The sequence below is a fragment of the Kogia breviceps genome, chromosome 10 (assembly GCF_026419965.1).
Source record: "Kogia breviceps isolate mKogBre1 chromosome 10, mKogBre1 haplotype 1, whole genome shotgun sequence".
Classification (NCBI taxonomy): domain Eukaryota; kingdom Metazoa; phylum Chordata; class Mammalia; order Artiodactyla; family Physeteridae; genus Kogia; species Kogia breviceps.
In genome coordinates, this window is record NC_081319.1 from 36,080,143 (window position 1) to 36,089,425 (window position 9,283).

Sequence of the window (9,283 nt, forward strand, 5' to 3'; positions counted from 1 at the left end):
GCTCCTGAAATGTTTTTTCTTTGATGTGAATGCAGCCAGTGCTGGTTCAGAGGAAGAAGGGTGGAGGGAGAAGTAGGGAGGTTGGCGCAGTTGATTCTGAGCTGCTGCTGCTTCCCAAGCACCACCCAGTTCGCCTGCAACCTGCCTTCCAGCCCCGAGGTGGAAACCCTCACCCTCAGCTGGCCTGGCCCCAGGGGCTTAGGGAGCTGCCTCATAGTCTGACCCCTGTGGTCCGAGGTCTCCTGGGGTCGGGAGGGCACTTGCTTATTGTTCCAGTTCCTTCCCATGCCCTCTTAACCAGCAACCTCAGAGAAGCAGAAGGACAGGGTAGCCCGATCCTGAGAAAGAATGAAGCTCTCAGGTTGGCATCAGAGCTGCAGGCAGCAAGAAAAAAAAGAATCTCTCACCCAGCACCACAGACCCAGCAGTCCTCAATTCCAAGTGCGCAGAACTGCCTCCCCTCGACTTGTGAAAATGCAGTTTCCTGGGCCTTGCCTCTGGGGCCGGGGACTCTGTATTTGACAGCTGCTCCAGGAGCTTCTGCTCACACTTTGAGAGCTGTGCAGGCCCGAGCTCCAGCCTCTACACGGGCTGGTTCCCTCACCCGCGTGACCACAGCTTATTTCTCCCTTGCTCCCTGGTCTCAGCTACAGTAGGCCTTGCCTATAGCCAAACGCATAGAACCTTATCCCGACCTAGGACAAACTAATGCCAGAGAAGGAGGGCTGGGTGCTCCCAGCCACTGGTGGGGTTCCCAGGAGATCCGGGCACCAACTGGAGGCAACTTAAGCACTAGAAGCCGATATCAGGGCAAACACCAGGGAGGCTGGCACCAGGCACTGCAGGAAGCCCACATGGGTAGGGGGAGGAGGGGAGCAAGCAAGCCCTCTCTTCCTGCCTGGGACCAATGGGGTGGGGGGAAGAGGATAGTTCTCAGCCAGAGCTCTGGGTCCTGACACAACTCTGATGCCCCTTCTTGTATAATCCAAAATAAACTACAGTAAACCAGAAAAAAAGAGTAAGGAAATCCATGGAGGTCTGCAAAGCAGCAGCCTGGGGACGGGGAGCTGGGGTGGGCGCCACCTGGTGGTCGTCCCTGGTACTGTGATGCCTGAAATGGATCCCCAAGGTGGGGCTGAGACGAGGAGTGGGATGGTGGCTGTTGTCCCAGGACTGGGCTGCAGCCAGCCAGGAACAGTGAGGAGTGGGAGGTGAAGGTGACATTGCTGAACACCTCCTGCAAGCTAGCGCTTTATGTGTATACATCTATTTAGCCCTTCCAACTGGATCATCCCATCTTTTAGATGAGGTAGAACTGAGGCTCAGATGAGACACCAGTTACTCCAGCACAGTAGTAGAAGGCAGAGCTGGGATTGGAGCCTGGTCTCTCTCACTCCGAGACCTCAGCCTCTGCACCCTACTGCCCCTCGGCCCCTTGGAGAAGGGGTTGTGCAGTGGGCACCTGGAGAAGGGCGTTGGGTCCTGCAGGACCATGGCCATGGGGAGCGTGGAGGGAGCATGCTGGAGCTCAGATTCTGTACAGCTGTCAGCAAAGCCGCCTGGGGTCCTTGGGGCCTAAGGCCCATGCACATAAGTTTCTAGAAGCAAATGGTGGGAAAAGGGCACCTGAGCCATGGACACAGGCCCAGGCCTGCAGGGAGGCTGGGGCAGACCTGCTGGGCCCATCTATATGCATCAGCCATGGCCCCAAGGACCTGGGCAGCACTGGATAATCCAAGCAGAGGGACAGGAGAGGCAGCTGCCCCAACACCCCAGCCTGCTCAGCCTCTCGAAACCCACACAGCTTGTGAGGGAGAAGACAAAGTCCTGGGCGGGCAGGTCCTTGGGGCTTGGGCAGGATATGGAGGAAGTAACAATACTCCCAAGGCCCCAGACCTAGTCCTAAGACATCAGGAACACAGGAAACTGGGACATTTATGGACCCAGAGCCCATGTTGAGCCTTTGAAACCCTGCTTCCTCTCTTTGGCTGAGAAGACATAGTATAAAACGTGCTTGGTAGGGACTTCCCTACAGGTCCAGCAATTAAGACTCCATGCTTCCACTGCAGGGACTGCAGGTTCGATCCCTGGTCAGGGAACTAAGACCCCACATGCTGTGCGGTGTGGCCAAGCACGTGCAGGAAGCCCAGTCAGCTGGGCCCTCATGAGAGTCCAAGGAACCTGTTGTTGCCTCCTCAGCACCTGGCCAGGGAGGATAAGAAGGCAGGACACAGTGCCCAAGGCTCTCCTTGGCCTGACCTCCCAGCCTGAAAGTCCTGGCCAAGCCTCATGGCTTAGGCAGCTGAGTGGGAGGTCAGCATGGCCTGGGGAGGGTCAGCTTCAGGGCCCCACAACAGCCTCAGGACAAACTCCTGGCACCCGTGAAGGGCCTCCCAGCCCAGCTGGCAGGGAGGGGAGGCCAGGGACCACTTTTCTTCACACCACCCCCCAGCCATGCATGTGACATGGCTACAGGGGTGAGGGGTACCCTGGGGACTTCTTGGTTCTCAGGCGAGGCTGAGCCAGGTGAGCCTGACAAAATAATACAGGTCTTTTCTGCCTTCTTTTACTTACCATAATGTATTTAAGGTTCACCCATGTATCAGAAATTTCATTTTTTTCGTTTTCTTTTTTTTTCTTTTTTTTTTTTTTTTTGCGCAGTACACGGGCCTCTCACTGTTGTGGCCTCTCCCGTTGCAGTGCACAGGCTCCAGACGCGCAGGCTCAGCGGCCATAGCTCATGGGCCCAGCCGCTCCACAGCATGTGGGATCTTCCCGGACCGGGGCACGAACCTGCGTCCCCTGCATCGGCAGGCAGACTCTCAACCACTGTGCCACCAGAGAAGCCCTTAATTTCTTTTTATTGCCAAATAATATATTATTGTATGGTTATACTGCATTTTATCTTTCCATTCATCAGTTATTTCTCCTTTTTGTCTATTATAAGTAACACTTCTATAAACATTTGTGGTCTGGGGGGACATATGTTATCATTTCTCTTGGGTGTATACTTAGGATTGGAATTGCTGGTAACTCTCTCTGTTTAACTTTCTGAGGAACTGCAAGGCTGATAACTGTGCCATTTTACATTCCCACCAGCGATGCATAACAGATCCAGTTTCTCCTCACCCTTGCCAACACTTGTAATTATCTTTTTTATTACAGGTGAGGTGGTATCGTATGGTTTTGATCTGCATTCTCACGATGGATAATGGTGTGGAACATCTTTTTATATACTTATTGGCCATTTGCACACCTTCTTTGGAGAAATATCTATACGGATTCTTTGCCTATTTTTAAAATTGGGTTATTTTTCTTCTTATTATTGAATTGTATGGACTGAATGTTTGTATCCCCTCAAAGTCCACATGTGGAAATTCTCATCCCCAGTGTGATGAAATTTGGAGATGGGGCCTTTGGAAGATAATTAGGGTTGGATAAAGTCATGAGGGTGGGGCTCTTACAATGGAATTAATGCCCTTTTAAAAGAGGAAGCAAATAAGATGTCTTTCCTGTATACACACAGGAAATGTTCTGTGAGGACATAACTAAAAAGCCATCTGCATACCAGGAAGAGGGCTTTCAGGCACCAAATCTGAGGGCACCTTGATCTTGGACTTTCCAGAACTATGAGAAATAAATAATTGTTGGCTAAACCACCCAGTCTATGGTAATTTATAACAGTAGTCCAAACTAAGACATTTTAAAAGTTCTTTATTTATGTAGTCCAGATACAAGTCCCTTATCAGACTTATGATTTGAAAATATCTTCTCCCGTTCTGGGGGTCTGCCATTTTTAAAAATCTTTTTTGTTGAGATAATTGTGGATTCACAAGAAGTTGCAAAAAAAGAAGAGGTCTCATGACCTCAACCAGCTTTCCCCAGTGGTGGCATCTTACATAACTACTGTGCATCACCAAGACCAGGACATGCATGTTTGTACAATGTCTCAGGTAACCACAAACCTTACTCAGATTTCACCAGTTCCTGTCTTTTTGATGGGACTTGAAGGCCTTCACTTCTTGTCCTTTCTGTGGTAAGGACAGGGGGGCAGAATGTGAGGTGTCTCACTGCAGCTGGGGACCAAGTGCTCCTTTCTCTCCCAGTGAGGACACCTGTGCTTCCAGGATCTCCGTGTGGAAATCCACACAGACACCTCTTGCAGCAGAGCTGGGGTCACAACCGTTCCCTCATCTCACCAAAGTTCCCCTCCCCAGATGTTGTGTGTAGGGGGATCCAGGTTCTGCCACAAAGAAAGCCGCCACCTCAAACAGCCTGTCCTTCCCAGCCTCCGGGACAACGGGTTTTGGGGGTGGGTATTACTTTAATAATTAAAGCATTTCAGAGGCAGGTTCCAGCCCTCCTCCCCAAGACGAGTCCCTGCCTGGGGCTCCCCTGTGCTCTTCTGTCCTCTTCGGGGTGGGGGGAGAGGTAACAGGAGAGCAAGGGGACACTGGCAAGTGCTCTGAGCAGGATTCCAGAAATCACTAACCCTCAGGGAACTAGGTGTTACAGACATGGGGATTTGAAGTATGAATCTGGGAAAATACATAAGGGCAAAGACAGGCTGCCCACTCTCACCACTATTATTAAACACTGTTTGGGAAGTTTTAGCCACAGCAATCAGAGAAGAAAAAGAAATAAAAGGAATCCAAATTGGAAAAGAAGAAGTAAAGCTGTCACTGTTTGCAGATCACATGATACTATACATAGAGAATCCTAAAGATGCTACCAGAAAACTACTAGAACTAATCAATGAATTTGGTTAAGTAGCAGGATACAAAATTAATGCACAGAAATCTCTTGCATTCCTATACACTAATGATGAAAAATCTGAAAGTGAAATTAAGGAAACACTCCCATTTACCACTGCAACAAAAAGAATAAAATACCTAGGAATAAACCTATCTAAGGAGACAAAAGACCTGTATGCAGAAAACTATAAGACACTGATGAAAGAAATTAAAGATGATACAAATAGATGGAGAGATATACCATGTTCTTGGATTGGAAGAATAAACATTGTGAAAATGACTATACTACCCAAAGCAATCTACAGATTCAATGCAATCCCTATCAAACTACCACTGGCATTTTTCACAGAACTAGAACAAAAAATTTCACAATTTGTATGGAAACACAAAAGACCCTGAATAGCCAAAGCAATCTGGAGAAAGAAAAACAGAGCTGGAGGAATCAGGCTCCCTGACTTTGGACTATACTACAAAGCTACAGTAACCAAGACAGTATGGTACTGGCACAAAAACAGAAATATAGATCAATGGAACAGGATAGAAAGCCCAGAGATAAACCCACACACATATGGTCACCTTATTTTTGATAAAGGAGGCAAGAACATACAATGGAGAAAAGACAGCCTCTTCAATAAGTGGTGCTGGGAAAACTGGACAGCTACATGTAAAAGAATGAAATTAGAACACTCCCTAACACCATACACAAAAATAAACTCAAAATGGATTAAAGACCTAAATGTAAGGCCAGACACTATGAAACTCTTAGAGGAAAATACAGGCAGAACACTCTATGATATAAATCATAGCAAGATCCTTTTTGATCCACCTCCTAGAGAAATGGAAATAAAAACAAAAATAAACAAATGGGACCTAATGAAATTTAAAACCTTTAGCACAGCAAAGGAAACCATAAACAAGACCAAAAGACAACCGTCAGAATGGGAGAAAAATATTTGCAAATGAAGCAACTGACAAAGGATTAATCTCTAAAATTTACAAGCAGCTCATGCAGCTCAATATCAAAAAAAAACAAATAACCCAATCCAAAAATGGGCAGAAGACCTAAACAGACATTTCTCCAAAGAAGATATACAGATTGCCAACAAACACATGAATGGATGCTGAATATCATTAATCATTAGAGAAAGCAAATCAAAACTACAGTGAGGTATCACCTCACACCAGTCAGAATGGCCATCATCAAAAAATCTACAAACAATAAATGCTGGAGTGGGTGTGGAGAAAAGGAAACCCTCTTGCACTGCTGCTGGGAATGTAAATTGATACAGCCACTACGGAGAACAGTATGGAAGTTCCATAAAAAACTAAAAGTAGAACTACCATATGACCCAGCAATCCCACTACTGGGCATATACCCTGAGAAAACCATAATTCAAAAAGAGTCATGAACCACGATGTTCACTGCAGCTCTATTTACAACAGCCAGGACATGGAAGCAACCTAAGTGTCCATCGACAGATGAATGGATAAAGAAGATGTGGCACATATATACAATGGAATATTACTCAGCCATAAAAAGAAACGAAATTGAGTTATTTGTAGTGAGGTGGATGGACCTAGAGTCTGTCATACAGAGTGAAGTAAGTCAGAAAAAGAAAAACAAATACCATATGCTAACACATATACATGGAATCTAAAAAAAAAAAAATGTCATGAAGAACCTAGGGGCAGGATGGGAATAAAGGCACAGACCTACTAGAGAATGGACTTGAGGACACAGGGAGGGGGAAGGGTAAACTGGGACAAAGTGAGAGAGTGGCATGTACATATATACACTACTAAATGTAAAACCAATAGCTAGTGGGAAAAAGCCGCATAGCACAGGGAGATCAGCTTGGTGCTTTGTGACCACCTAGAGGGGTGGGATAGGGAGGGTGGGAGAGAGGGAGACGCAAGAGGGAAGAGATATGGGGATGTATGTATATGTATAGCTGATTCAGAAAACTAACACACCATTGTAAAGCAATTAAACTCCAATAAAGATGTTAAAAAATACATTAAGTGCAAAAAGTGGGAAAGGATGAGGCAATAAAAGGGTGTGAACTACAAGGCTCCTCCCCCAAGTAGTGGTTCAGTGGGGGCCACTGAGGCCCCCCAAACCAGATCTTGTGCTCCTATTATCCACTCTAGAGAAAAGGGGTCACGCAGATGTGGCCCTAAGGGCAAGAGGAGGAAAGTGTCTCCTTTGAGCTGTGTCCTGGATGGAGGCACAGGGTCTGCATTTGTGCTGGGCTTGGTGCTGATTCACTCTAGGTCAGGTGCAGCCTTGGGGAGAGTGAGCCTTTGGTCAAGCTGGCAAGGCAGGACAGGGTCCTCGGGGTCAGGTGTCTTGCTATTGCCTCTACAGCCTAAGCCTGAGCCAGGAGGTGTCCTGCTCCCAGCCATCTGGGAATGGGGAGGGACAACGTCAGAATTAAGGAGGACCCCAGGGCTTCCCTGGTGGCACAGTGGTTAAGAATCCGCCTGCCAACGCAGGGGACACAGGTTTGAGACCTGGTCTGGGAAGATCCCACATGCTGCGGAGCAGCTAAGCCCGTGCGCCACAACTACTGAGCCTGTGCTCTAGAGTCTGCGAGCCACAACTACTGAAGCCTGTGCATCTAGAGTCCATGCTCTGCAGCAAGAGAAGCCACAGCAATGAGAAGCCCGTGCACCGCAACAAAGAGTAGCCCCCATTCGCCGCAACTAGAGAAAGCCTGTGCACAGCAACGAAGACCCAAAGCAGCCATAAATAAATAAATAAATCTATTTTTTTTTTTAAAAAAAAAGGACCCCAAAGCTGCTGAAGCCCTGGTCTTAGCTCGGGCTGCATAACAAAATTCCTCAGGCTGGGTGGCTTAAACAACAGAAACTTATTTCTCACTGTTCTGAAGGCTGGAAGTCCAAGATCAAGGTGCCGGCCAATTTGGTTTCTTGTGAGGGCCTACACTGTAGCTTATAGATGTCCTCACATGGCCTTTCCTCCCTGTGCCAGGGGAGACAGACAGTGCCCTTGGTGTCACTAAGTAGGAGGACACTAACCCTATCTGGTCAGGGTTCCACCCACATGACCTCATTTAACCTTAAATACCTCCTTAGAGTCTCCATCTCCAAATATGGTCATATTGGGGGTTAGAGCTTTAACCTATGAATTTGGGAGCAACACAGTCCAGTGCATAGCAGCCCCCAAATCTGCCCAGTTCATGGTTCACCCATCATCTCCCAGGGGAACACTCATCTAGACGTTAGAACTTGAAGTTTAAGAGAAAAAGGAAAATATCTGGGATTTAAAGGGGAAGAGGAGGGAAGGTTCTTTATAAAGGGAGCAGAAATTCATCCGCAGGTCACTGACCACCTCCCTACACACACCCAAGCCAGGGTGAAGGAAGCCCAGAGCCCCCATCCTTCATCCCCATCTCACCACAAAAAAAGAGCAACAGAGTTTCCAACATCGACAAATGCTTTTCCCCAGAAAATGTTTCTTTCTATCTCAGTACTCCTCAAAGCACAAAGGGTGAGTTTATTAGTACCCAAGTCATACATGGCCCATTTCTATGTTGCCTTCAGTGACTTCAGATCTGAACATGCAATAAACGTTTTTCTCATATTTTCATGGGGGTAGGAGGCAGCTGATCAGAGTTTTAACAAAAACTTCCTAACCATACCTCTGCACCTTAAATTCAAGAAGTTTCCACCTCTGCAGCTCAAAAGATAAAGAAAACCATCACACAGTTCAGAACTGGATGAGCAGCTCTATCCTTACAAGAGGTATTTGGAGACAAGCCAGGGCCTCTGCATGTGCTTGAGCCCAGGTCCACCAGGCTGGGGGTGAGGGGCACTGAAGTTTAGACCCACCGGGAGTTTCATTTTAGCGGATCCCAGGAACACAGACCTCAGCAAAGAGCCTGTCTCTCCATCACCTCAGAGGCCCAAGTCACATCACTTTGTAGGAAAACGTGGCCCATGTGGAAGAGTAGCCTGTACCTCCACCTGCAAGGACTAGGGAGGAGCTGACTCATGGACCAGAGACCCTGGGCTGCAGCAATGGCTCCCAGTAGTCACACAGCACTGAAATTGCAAGATGCATGCTGGGACGAAGAGGAAGTTTTGGGCAATTACTCACCCCCGTCCCACTCGTGGGACTGGACAGGGTTCTCTCCCAGTAACTCCAGACCCCATTGATTTTGCTTCCTAAATGATCCCAAATATGCCAGCTTCTGCCTTCATCCTGCTCCAGACCTTCATCACCTCTTCTTCTTCTTTTTCTTTTTTAAAATAAATGTATCTATTTATTTTTGGCTGCCCTCGGTCTTCATTGCTGCGTGTGGGCTTTCTCTAGTTGTGACGAGCGGGGGCCACTCTTTGTTGTGGTGCGTCGGCTTCTCTTTGCGGTGGCTCCTCCTGTGGCGGAGCATGGGCTCTAGGCACGTGGGCTTCCGTAGTTGTGGTGCGCGCGCTCAGTAGTTGTGGCTCACAGGCTTAGCTGCCCCGCCACATGTGGGATCTTCTTGGCCCAGGGCTCGAACCCA